Here is a 12744-nt window from a genome sequence, read left to right on the forward strand (position 1 = left end):
GCACTTTGACATCCATCTGTCCCTTACCAGTAATGTCATCTTGACCCTCTGGCCATGATGTCTGGATTCTCCCCTGTGTGGTTACTATATTTCCCTGGGAACCAATAAGCAATTAGTGAGAGACACTGAGACCATGCAAATAGTCTGCCCCTCATCAAACTTCCTTCTCTCGATTTCTGCATCCATTGGTAATTCTCGCCTTAACTAATCTTTACCGAAAGGTTGTGCTTCCCTCCACATTTATCGGTCAGCATTCGCCTGGACAGTGGGGCCCTCTCTGCTCCATTGATGTATCTATCTGTCTATCAGTATAGACTTACAGAGTTCCATTTTGTTCCATGGTTATAATCCATGACCATCCTCAACTATTTTGATGCTCTCATTGTATCTGATTAGATTGTTTTTTGTCGCCCTGGAGGAAAGAACTAGTACTTGTACGGAGATACCACCAAGGGGGTAGATTTCAACCTAATAAAAGAGCTTTTGAAGGATTCCAATTCTCCATGTTAGATCTAGTTTCCTGAGCAGGTAGTAAGCTGCCCATCATAGTATTTAACAGAGTTTATTAACTGCATACATGCATCAGGTTGGGGCTTCTAAAGGTCCCTTCCTAAATTTAGAGCTAAGAGTTGCAGCAGAGTCCTGGAAAGGAAGAAGGTATGACATACAGTTTAGAAGAATGTTCAGAAGAATATCGAATGCTGAGAAGGGGAAACCTCCAGGCCACCTGTTGGAAAAATTCGACCCAGACTTGCAGAAGCAGGGGCTGCAGTGCATAAAATTCTCATCCCTAATCCTTGCTAAATGCTGTGAACCCAGAAAAGAAGATGACGCAGACCCAGGGCCAGGACAGCAGCCAGTGGAATGATAGAGGTCCCTCCAGCCTCTCCTGCAGGGCTGCTGGCCTGAAGGGTCGCCTGGTCACGGGCACTCACTTGAGCCTCTGACGCCTACTTCAGTAGCTCCAGGCCCAGAGGAGTAACTGTCTAGCAATGCTGATGTCATCTGAGTAGATTCAGGGAAACAACCTCCTGAGTAACAGGAAGAACCATGCTGGCTTACATTTCTGTAGCACTATGTTTACTGAATTCACGACATACATACTACCATCCACCACTTCTGGGCCCCCGACAGACATCACTAATCTATCATGACACACTGACACTGCTACCAAAGCCTCATCACCCTTCTCCACCAACCTTTCTAGGCAGCACCTACCAGTTGCTATCCAGGAACACTTCACAGTTTTTAAACATATTTCATATTTGATACCTACCTGGCATTTCATAAAACTGCCACAAAAGCAGACAAAGCAGGCATGGCTGTGCCCATTGTGAAGAAGGGGAAACAGAGATAGCAGAAGTTAAGTGACTTTTCGGAGGTCCCACAGTGGGGAGGGATGGAGCCGGGATGAGGGCAAGGCCTCTGGGCACGGTCCTCTCCCACTTTCTGTCTTTCTGTCTGTGCTGAAAGCAGAGAGGACTCCTGGTAGAAACACTCTGCATGGCCCAAGACTCAGTCAGAGTTGGTCCATTACATGATGTGACCCTGCTGAGATGGGGAACCAAACCCAGTTCAGGTGCAAGTCATCTCTTACAGGCAGGCCTTTCCAAGAAGATGCTACTCCTTGCAAGGTCACAAGCCTTGCACACTTGCCTCCAGTCCCAGGAAGGAGCAGAATGCTGGCCACAGTCAGTGCTCCATGACTGCCTACTGAACTGAAGGGAAGAGAGGAAGAGCCTTGTACTGGGTTCAGTGTTTCTGGATTAACAGGGGGGTATAATGCCGCCAAGCACAGAACAGAATTTTCTGAAGCAGACTCACCCAGCTTAGATTCCCCTTGCACACTAGTGATGTGATATTGGGCTACTGGCTCATGGACCTCAGTTTCTGCATCTGTAAAATGGGGAGAATACTGCCTACTTCATAGAGATGTAGAGGAAATTAAATGAGAGAAACATTCAAAAGAGCTTGGTAGGAGTGATGATAAAGGGGAGGAGGAAGAGGATGAAAAGAAGAAAGGAGTGTGGCAGATCCAAGAATCCTCTCACCTAAGTTTAAACCCTTGTACAATACTCTCCTGTTGAGTGTGGTGGGACCAAGGGTTTATTTTTAACCATCAGGATATGGCAAAGGTGATAGGATGGTACATTATATAAGGTTCTTTCTCCCAACAAAAACCTTTTTTCTCTTGCTGATACTGAAGAAGTTGACTAAAGTGGCCATGTTGGAAGACCCATATGGCCAGAAGCTGAGAGGGGCTTCTAGGAGCTGAGAGGGGCCTACAGTGAACAACCAGCAAGAAGTCGGGACTCACCTCCTATACCTGCAAGGAGATAAATTCCACCAACTCTCTGAGTGACCTGGACCTCTCCCTGTTCAAGCCTCCAGATGAGAACGCAACCCTGGCCGACACCTGGACTACAACCTTGCACAGGCGCCCCGCTAAGTCACGCCTGCACCCCCAGTACATAGTCACTGCGAGATCATAGATATTCATTGTGTTAAGCTGCTAAGTTTGTGGCAATTCGTTTACAGTAACAGAAACTAATCCAGGGAGGAGAGGAAAAAGGAGAGACGGAAAAGGAGGACCAATGGAAGCTAGTCTGAAGAACCCCATCTCAGGACAGCAGGGAAGCTTCTTTCGCCTTGAGTGGCAGCCACAGTCTGAAAGTTTTAGCTAAGGGCCGACATGCCTGTGTTTTCAGGCACAGCCCCCACAGATGTGAGCAGAGTTACAACTAAACAAGGCTACTTCTCACACTTGAAGGGTACGCAACTTTCCCAACAATACAACACCCAAGGGGCTGTCCTTTCTCTGTGCCTTCTCTCTTGGCATGAGTTGGCCGTTGCCAGCAACAACACTCAGCCTAATGCCATATATCTGACCTCCTGCCTTCTCGGTCTGCTGAGCTCCCGGGCAGGACCCCTGGGCACATCCCTTAAAGCCCAAGGCAAAGCTGCCCTCCTGGACCAACCCTCTCCTCCCAGCACATGGCCATGGCATTAACGACCCCACCACCCCGTTCCCTTCCCCTAGTGCTAAAACCAGAACCAGCCCTCTCCAGAGTCTGATCCTTTGACTTCTCAAGCCCAATTAGAGTTGGCAGGATGAAACCAACCTCATGTTGCTTTTTAAAATCTTTTTATTTTTTGGAAATATTTCCAGAGGAATCCACACAAAAGGTACCAACAGAGAAGGGGCAAGAATGAGAGAATGTGAGAGCCAGAAAGACAGCAGGAGGTCTGAAGGGGGGCAGAGAGCCCGTCCCAAACCACCAGCATATTCTTCTAGCCTTGGCCAAAGTCTTTCTTTTCAGACGATCAAGATTAGATTGCTATGTGGGTGATCTTATCAGGAAAAGGGAGCTGGTACCCACACTCCCAGAGCACCAGCCAAATAAATTCTCAACATACGGGACAGGAATATCGTATTTCTCTTAGAGATTACAGTGTTCCATTCCCCTTGCTCTACTCGACCCTGCCTGGGTCTCCACGGTGACTCATCCATCCCCGGTGTAAAATCTGCTCTTACCCACAACCTGGATGATCTGAGCCAGGAGGACACCGTCCGTCACATCTTGCTGGAGATCCTTGATGAGACGTTTGTGGCCTGATTTGGCTAGATAGTGATTGGCCCAGTCCGTGTAGATCTGCAAAAGAGCAAAGAAGCAACTTTAGGAAGCCAGTCGGACCCCATCTGGTCTGAGGCAGCTGCTTGGGCCTGTGCAGCAGCCCCCGTCCCGCGGGTGAGCTGTCTGGGGCCAGCCAGCGCCATTAACATTCAGGGCATTGTGCCGAGGGGGCATTCAGCAGCCATAGCTGGGCTTTCGCCTATTGAGAGATCTGCCGTCAAGGCTCAGGGAAAAGCTAAAGAAAGCTTCAAAACACGCAGAGGCCTGAATGGGCCAGGGGACACGGAACTAAACAGTCTGCGCCAGACGCTTTGAGAGGCTGAGGCTCTAAATGCAAGTGAGGCCTCCCCCACCCCACCGCCGCCACCCCGCCCCGTCCAATCTTTTTCTCTTTATTGAGAAAACGTATGGGGAGGTTACCACCCAATAGGCATCTTTTAATGGGCCATTTCTGGGTATGAAGGGCTATTGAGTTAACCGAGTTCTCAGGAGCCTGGGTCCCTTGTAAAAAAAAAAGCCAAGTACGAAAACACAGAGCCCCTCAATTACTCTTGTGTGAGTGGAGTTACTGATGGCCTCGCAGTAATCTCAAATTTAATCGGTGTAATTGAAAAGCCAGGCATCATGTTCACTGTTGGGATTTTGTGAACAAAACCCAGCAAATTCCAACATATCTGAATGCAGCATTGGTGTACACCGCACCCCGAAAGGCAGAGACTGGGTCGCCCATGAGATCAGGAGCGCAGACCCCTTGGCGGCCATACACAGACCTGCTCCTCTCGGTCACACAATCAGCACAAAAGGATGTTTTCTTCCAAACAGGCCAACAAGCATGAAAAAGCTCTCATTGAAAACTTTCCTAACTGACATAAGCCAAATGCAAACACAATTTAAAACCTCCTTACCAATTTTGAGCGCTAAGCTCCTTGCATGGATTTCTGAGCTAATGGAGGGACATGTAGACCACATTTATCAGCACTTTTTCTCCCCCAGAGTGGTACAAGCAAATGACTACTCAAAAAAGATAACTATCCTACCTCAACTGGGCATTTATTAGCACCAACAGTTCACAGACTAACCCATATGGTGTCTGCATCCAAATGATAAAGGTTATCATGGTATCTCCAGCAGCCGGCCTGTAGACCTCCTGTGACTAAAGAGCAGCGGGAGCCCTGCCCTCACCGGGACTCTCGCCCTCCATTCTATTCTTCAGAACATCCTGCCCAGAGTAATCTCACACAATGGGGCCCTCCTTGCCTCTCAGGGCCCTGGGATGGGGTCTGTCGGTCAGGGCCTGATCTTGCAAAGCAGACAGGGGGCACCTCTGACTATCCACCTGGGACAGTGAGGGTATCATCCCCAAAAGGGAAAGGCAGGACTGTACTTTCTATCTCCTCAAGACCTGAGGACAGATTAGCCCTGCCCACCCCACCCCCTCCCGGAAGCCCAGTCTTCCAGTGCAGAGACCCACAAATGCACTGTGCACTGCAGTGTGGTGCTATTTCACACCTGGGACCACCCTTAAATCCTCCTTACTTTCCTTCCCTGTGACTTCCAAGTTGCCAGAGATTAAACATCTAATAGAGCAAAAGATCATTTTCAACTTTGTAAGCACTGAGAAAGCTAAGGAAATGGTGTGCCATCTTGGTCATCACAGTGGCCAATCTGAAAAGTCAAGGATCATTAAATGAAATTGTTAACAGGGCAAGAGGGAGGGAGAAAAACATTGAAAGGCAAAGGGCCAGACCTGTGTCCAAGTCATGCAGGTAGCTGGTACACCAGGGAGAACTTTTAATGTTGCACAGCAGTCAGAAATGGCTCTGCCAAAGAAATGAATCTCTCTACCTCAAGCTGTTTAAAACAAGAGCTCTTCTTCTCTGAGCTTTAATCCACCGGCACACCGCTGCCAACTTAATCTCCCAGAGCATAGCTCTCATCTGACCGCCTGCTCAAAAGATCATCAATGACTCCCCACTTCCCACTGAATTAAAGTTCTCAGCGATCACACTGAGATTCAAGGACGTCGTATTATCCCCTGCTCTTCCCCAGACCATGTCTGACCCTTTTGCAGAGGAGGCAGTGCGTGTGGAAGTTAAGCGCATGGGTTTTAGAATCGACCAAGTCAAGTAGGCCCCTGGCTCTGGGCAAATGAATTTCTATTAGCTTTGCTGAGACCTCAGTTTTCTCCTCCATACAATGGAGATTATGCCAAATATATTAGAAACAGGGAGTGGCACATTGGGAGCGGGCCAAACCCAGCTGACATGTGTTTATAAACAAAGTTCTACTGGTACGGTCACACCATGTGTTGTCCATGGCTACTTTCACGCTACAATGCAGAATTGAGTAGTGGTGACAGAGAGACCTTTTGGCCCACAAAGCCTCAAATATTTACTATCCAGCTGTTTACAGAAAAAAATAAAATTGCCACTCACTCTGTGTTACAGCGACTGAAGGAGATATGTCTACACATACCAAGTGCTCAGTGGTAATGATTATGCTGACCCTTAGGAAAATGACAAACCTCACACTTCCCAGTCTCCAAATGCATGCCGGCCCTCACCCTAGTGCCTCCACCTAGGGCCACCCTGCAAGGCCCAACCCAATGCCAGTCCCCAGCCTCCCTCCCATGAAGCCCCTCGTGATTCCCTGATTGCATCCCGAGCTGCATATGATGCAGAGTGTAGAGAACTTGAACACTGGAACCACCTTCGCACCCTCACCATCATATTTTGGCAGAGACTGTGTCTTGCCCATCATTGCTGCCTCACAGGGAGGGGGCACACCGCAGCAGGTCGGTGAGTGGGTGAGTGATTGCCCCGTTGAGCTGAACAGAAAGAAAAAAGGGCAAATCCTTGGGAAACTGATTACATTTGAGACTTAAATAATGTGTTCTCGCAGTGAATCCTCAAACCATGATCTCAAGTCTCTTTATCGATTGAAAAGAGCAAGGAAGAGAGAAAATAAATCACTCTATAGCTCAGGCTCATTAATCAGGATCCATCCCCAAGAATCATTAATTATCTGGAGTTTCCCCTCCCCTCCCTCGTCTCCAGCTCTCAACTTTTTGCATAAGTGAGTCACAAGAAAACACCCAGGTTTATTTTAAAAACCAGTTTCACAGGCCATGCTAAGAAGCCCTGACATGAGTCAGCCCCATCTACGTCACTAGCTGTCTCAGTAGTTCATGCAGTGAATACCATTCTCCCAAGGGGCACCCTTGGAAAATAAACCCACAATATCCCCAGGCATCAAAACAGACTCCCCCGGGGGATTGCACAACTCAGCAAAAATGGAGCTGGGTACGCGTGAAAGACTTGAGGCAGCGGCTAAGCTAAAGCATGCAGGCTTCCTGTCTAAGCCTCAGACACTCAGAATCCGCTTCTCCAGAGCCCTCTCTTCCCCAGAGTTCTGGAGCCTTGAGGGCTGCTATTACTTTAACCCTGAGTCCACTGATCCTTGATCTGTGAACGTTCAGAAGAAATGAACAGCAAAAAGAACCACACAAGAAGAAAGAACAAAACCACCGTCCCCACCCCCAGCTCCAAAGAAACGAGTCTAGAGAAAAGCTCCAGAATCATTTCACCCTAGCATCTGAGGCGTCTTTTCCATTGCTTTCCCACTCTGATCCCTCCACCTGCCTGAGCTTAGCTCTCTCTCTACACCCCCAGGCTGCTGTCAAAGGCTCAAAGAAATAAAAGGGGGAAGGTGATGGCAGCTGAAGAGTGACTTTGTTTTGATTCACTTATTACCCCTGACAGAATTTCAAGGAGCATGCCAGTCATTTGTTTGCTTATAATGCCACATCCTTCCATATCACGCAGGCTGAAATCAAAGAGGGGAAATTTTGACAGATCGACTGAAGTAAAGAACCTGATTATTAGCTGTAACAAGAAAACATAATAATCGCACTGTGTTAAACCAATGAGGATAATAAGTTTATACTGCAATTAGCCTTCAAGTGAAGTGTGTGTGTGTGTGGGGGGGGGGTGGGGGGGAAGGGGTGACATTCTAAGTAAGGAACCCAAGAAAAATGCCACAAAACAAATGCACCTATGGATTCAACTATAAATCCAGACCCATATGCCGGACAGCCTGGTGGGGCCGGAAGGCAGTGTAGCATTAGGATAGTGGCTCCGGGAGAAGGGTGAAATGTATCTCTTGGAAAGAAATGCCATTGTGAAGAGAAAGTGAGCCAGTCATTCAGCATCAGAGGTGCTTTCCGGTCGAGCAGTTGTAAAGAGAACACTACTGTTTGGCCTCCATTCAAGAGGTCTCGCTCTAACTATGGCCACGTCATCAACATACTGTTTCCATGACTGAGCAGTATGTGATTAAATGGTTTAGATCTGCTTGTTCTGAAGTACAAAAATAATACTGCAACAATAGAATAGAGTGTATACCCAGAACCTGAATACCACTAAGAGTGATTATCTAATTATTCACAATTTTATGAAAATCAAAATGCACCATTTGTTATCAAGGGTAAAGCTGGTAACACATTCACATCTGCATCCCCAGCATCTAGCAAGGAGTGTGCTACCTACCCGACAGGTGCAGCCACATAACCTTTAAACTGCATGGGGTGGTGGGCGGGGCCAGAAATTAGCTGGTGGCTTTTCCCCTGCTCCCTGGTCTCTCAGAAGAGTCCCATTCTGCCCGATGTCCTTGGTGCCACCACATGCCCACCCAGAGGGCAATGACTCTCCTTCCATCCCACCTTTGCCATCTCCCGATGCATGACTTCAGTCATTTGTGCTTTTTCATAAATCCCAGTAGTCATAAGGGCAGTGTATTTGGAGTCTTGGGAGCTGGTGTGGACAAGGACTGAGATCTGGCTCTGCCTCTTACCAGCTGCGGGAGTCATGTTCTGGCTGGGGGTTGGGGTCGCTCACTTGTGTGACAGTGATGAACAGGGTTGTTTTATGGATTAAATGAGAGCATATGTGTCTGGCACACAGGGTTAAATAAATGGTGCTTATTCATATGCCAATTAATAAACTCTAGGCTATCTAAATTCTGGGGAATAAGTTATTCTAGACTGTGGAGAGTTTACACTTCTGAGAGCCACACATTTTTATTCCATTGGAAATCTTTCCCAAATGGGTTATCATGATCCCTGCTTTTTAAATGAACCCAGTTTCACTTTTTCCTTGATGGCCCACAGACATCGCTATGAGTAATAGTGTTTGACGCCCTTAGGGCCTGCTGAGTTGCTGGGCCTTCTGTAAAAGAGCCAGTTCCTTTCAAACTGGGTGTAAAGTAAGAGAAAGTATTGTTCAAGTAAGAGGCTTGATGGGACTTTGTGGCACCCCTTTGAGCTGCCCCCAGTTTCAGGAGAGAAGGCTTTTCAGCTGGTCTCCAGGCAGGTAAGGCTGCTGGGAAGCTGGGCTCCAGGAGCCCCAAGGTGTGACTGGGTTGTGTGTTCCTACCTGAGCACATGTGGAATGGTACCACCAGCCCTCCCTCTCGGCATACGTTTTGTAGTATGGTTAAGGTTTGCAATACAGCTAATGTGAACTTATTTATACCAAGGAGTATACATCTCTGCCTGGACCCAGAAGACAGTACATAGCAGCGGGAAGGGAGGAACCCACTGCTGTTTCCTCCCTTGTTATCTCCAGTAATCTACTTATCCACAACCGCCAGAGATACACCCTGATACCTGCCCACTTGTGTGTATACATAGCAAGTGGCTAGAGAGAAGGGCAGGGCTTATCGCTAACCTGGATTTCCATCTTGCTCCACATCCTGGCACCATCCTGACTCCTGCTTTACCCATGAATATCAAGCCAAGATCCACTGCTTAGAGCCGCATGCTCACTCGGTGCTTTACGCAAGCACTGCCTGAGCAGCTGCCTGCACTGGGTTCTGCTCTCGCTGCAGTCTTATGTAGTGACTTCAAATGTGTGTAGTGACTTCAGAGAACACCTGCTAGTCAGACCACTTAGGTTCCAATCATGCCTCAAGCACTTCCTGGCAGAGTTATCCTAGACAAATGACCTAAACTGCCTGAGCCTCAGTGTCCTCGTCTGTAAAATGGATCAACTGCCTATTCAGGTTATTGTGAGACAGTAATCTAACAATGCAGGGCACATAGTAAGGGCTCAGTATGTGAGCTATGATGATTCCCAGGAAGAAGATGACATTCAATGCAAGCACTTTGCAAACAATGGATTCCTTTAGTTCTTGCTACTCAATTGGGAAAAAGATATTATCTCCTCCTTTTAACAAATGAGGAAATTGAGGCTCTGAGGGGTGACATGACTCTCCCAATGTCACGTGACAAGTATGCTGGGTTGCGAAGAAGTAACTAGCTCCTAATGATGCCACACGGCTGCTGAGAGGCCGGCACAGGAACACCAGCCATCGAAGGTCAAGTGCCACAGCAGTGTGGGAAAAGCAGCAGGAGAGGGCAAGGCTTATTGCACAATAGCCAATACAGTGTCACCCTGTCCTGCCCCTGGGAACAGAGTGGCCGCTTGTCACTCAGGGCTAACAGATCCAAGAGGGGAGCTGACACTTTCCCATGTCACCAAAGCACAAAGCAAACATAACTTCACAACAGTGTCACAAAACTAAAAATGCCAATAGGACATGAGCTACGGGTGCAGGACTGTATCCAAACAGGGAAACACTCAGGAGTAAAGTCCCCCAGTTCCAGTCTGAAGTGGGGCAAGGCCAGCCTGAGACCCTTGCATTGAATGTCGGGCCGGGCCTGGGAACGGCCCAGGCCACACAATGGCGGCATTGTCTATCAGGGACAGGAACAAGCAGCAGGTGGGCGTGCACAACAACTCCAGAGGTTTTGAAACTGTGCCTTTAGGAAAATAAACCAGGCTGGTGAACGTGCTGGAAGGGACTGGTGAGATCTTAAGGATGAGCATGTAGGCGCTTGCTTACTCCACATGTTGTGTTAACCCACTTTCAGTGCCTATGATCCCCCCTTTTATGCACTTGGTTCTCTTGGGACAGGCATCGCTCTGCACCACATTCATAGTAAACACAACACTTTCCCATTCACTTCCTCACTTGGTCACCATCACCTATGCATGAGGGGTAGGTGCTTCTGTAGAGAGCCTACTGTGTACCAGGAGTTTACACCTGTGACCTCATCTATAATCGCTCCCTGCTGGAGTGACAGCTCCAGGAAGACAGGAATTTTTATCTGTTTTATTCACTGAAGTTTTCCAAATATCCAATACAGTGCCTGGCACGTAGTAGGTGCTGACTAAATATTGGTTAAATAAATGAATGATCATCCCCATCTTATATACTGGAAAACAGAGGCTCTGAAAGGTGCACAGGGTCTCAGAGCTAAGAGCAGGGGCTACTCCCTTGGCCCCAGGCAGCCTGCCAGGAGCTCTCACAATGGCAGAGTTGCAGCCAGTTCTCCTGGGGCCTCCCTGGAGAATCAAAAAAGGGCAGGCGAGGATGAAGACGAAATTGCTCCTGCTTGCTTCCGATTAAAATGGGGCCCCTCAGCAGTGCTTCCTCTCACCCCCTCCAACCTGAGAAGTGAGATCGTAACAACTTTCAACCGCAGGTCTAACAGCTCCAAGAAAACCAAGTGTCAGAGCCCACTTGGAATTTTTCAAGTATTTTCTAGCCCTTCCCGTGTTCATTGGTCACTAATCCGACATGCTCTCCTTCCAAGTGCTTCCTCTACGGCTGTGGTGGGGGTCGGGCCCTTCCCGGCAGGTCTGGGGGCAGCTGCTGAGCACTTTCACAGTAATCATCCCAAAACCCACAGGAGCTTCTCAGCGCTGCCTGGCAGGGCGGCCACACCCGAGGGGATGGTGACAACCTGGGCAATAATACAGGCCTCTTTCCAGTCTGCTTCTTAACTGAGCTTTTACGTATTGGCCTCTATTTGGTCTTGCAAATCTCCACAGCTCCCCTCATCTGCAAGATAAAGAGATGCCAGCCACTGTGTCTCTCGGCCACTCCCATCCAGCCCAACTGCATCGGCTTAGATTTCCAGGCACAGGCTCTTCCCCAGCCAGGACCCTGGAGTCCTGGGTGACCTCGGGCAGGTTGCTTAACCTCTCTGAGTCTCAGCTTCCTCTCCAGGGGATTTTGGACAGACAGAGGGAAATACTAGAGCTAAAGAACCCCACACATATTTGGGCACTTGTAACCTTGGGAAAACCATCCTTCTGAGTCTCAGCTTCCACATCTTTAAAATGGGATGATGATGTATTATTCCATTGTCTATTGAGGGCTATTATGTCTAATGTTTGCAAAGCTGCTTAACACAGTGCCCAGCACATGTTTAATGTTAAATGTTAGTTCCCTTTCCTGCCTTTCCTCCATGTCCCCAACCCATGAATCTCTCAGGCCCACCTCTCATACCATGGGCTCCAGGCTGCATTAAGCTTCAGCCCTGCTGGTGGGTTTTCTGGCCTGGCATGTCCTCCCTCATCTCATCCACTTAGCAGGACATTGCCTTCTCCTAGAAACCAACCCAGACTGCCAGGCTTCTTTCCCTTCTCTGAAACCTTACTGTACTTATGATTAAGCAACCCTGTGTGTCTGGCTCCCCAGCCGCTGTGCCTTTGCCCACGCTGTCTTCTCTGCAACCAGTACCCTCTACCCCACCACCTGGGAAACGCCTACTCAGTGTCTTAAAACCTAGTCAAGTGTCAATCCCTGCAAAGCCATTCCCAACCCACTTTCTCATTCCCAACACAGAATTATTTGTTCCTTCTTCTTGGCTCCAAAAGCACTTTGCACATGCCTTTATCACGGCTATTATACCTACCTACTCACATCTCTCTCAATGAGGAGCTTCTTAAGAGTAGAGAACAAGTTTTATACATCTCTGAAACAGTAAGATGGAGAACATTAGAAGCATTAGAAAGGTGAAGAAAGGTGCACAGGGTCACAGAGCAATGTCTGACTCATGGCAGGGGCTCGATAAACAAACACTTGCACCCCTATGCTCATAGCAGCGGAATTTACAACAGCTAATACCTGGAAACAGCCCAAGTGCCCTTCAGTAGATGAGTGGATAAAAAAGCTGTGGTACATTTACACCGTGGAATACTATGCAGCAGCAAAAAAAGAAGGATGCCTTACCCTTTGAGACAGCATGGAGGGACCTGGA

General features: G+C 48.3%; 1 protein-coding gene across 1 annotated transcript in view; it reads right to left on the reverse strand.

The window, feature by feature from the left end:
- The window catches only part of LOC102424833 (neuron navigator 2-like), a gene marked incomplete at its 3' end in the record, with an annotated part of 207039 nt that overhangs the window by 123934 nt on the left and 70361 nt on the right, over window positions 1-12744 (reverse strand). Inside the window, exon 2 of the mRNA XM_023758154.1 lies at window positions 3536-3653. The remainder of the gene's footprint in view (window positions 1-3535; window positions 3654-12744) is intronic.

The sequence above is a fragment of the Myotis lucifugus genome, unplaced genomic scaffold (assembly GCF_000147115.1).
Source record: "Myotis lucifugus unplaced genomic scaffold, Myoluc2.0 scaffold_124, whole genome shotgun sequence".
Classification (NCBI taxonomy): domain Eukaryota; kingdom Metazoa; phylum Chordata; class Mammalia; order Chiroptera; family Vespertilionidae; genus Myotis; species Myotis lucifugus.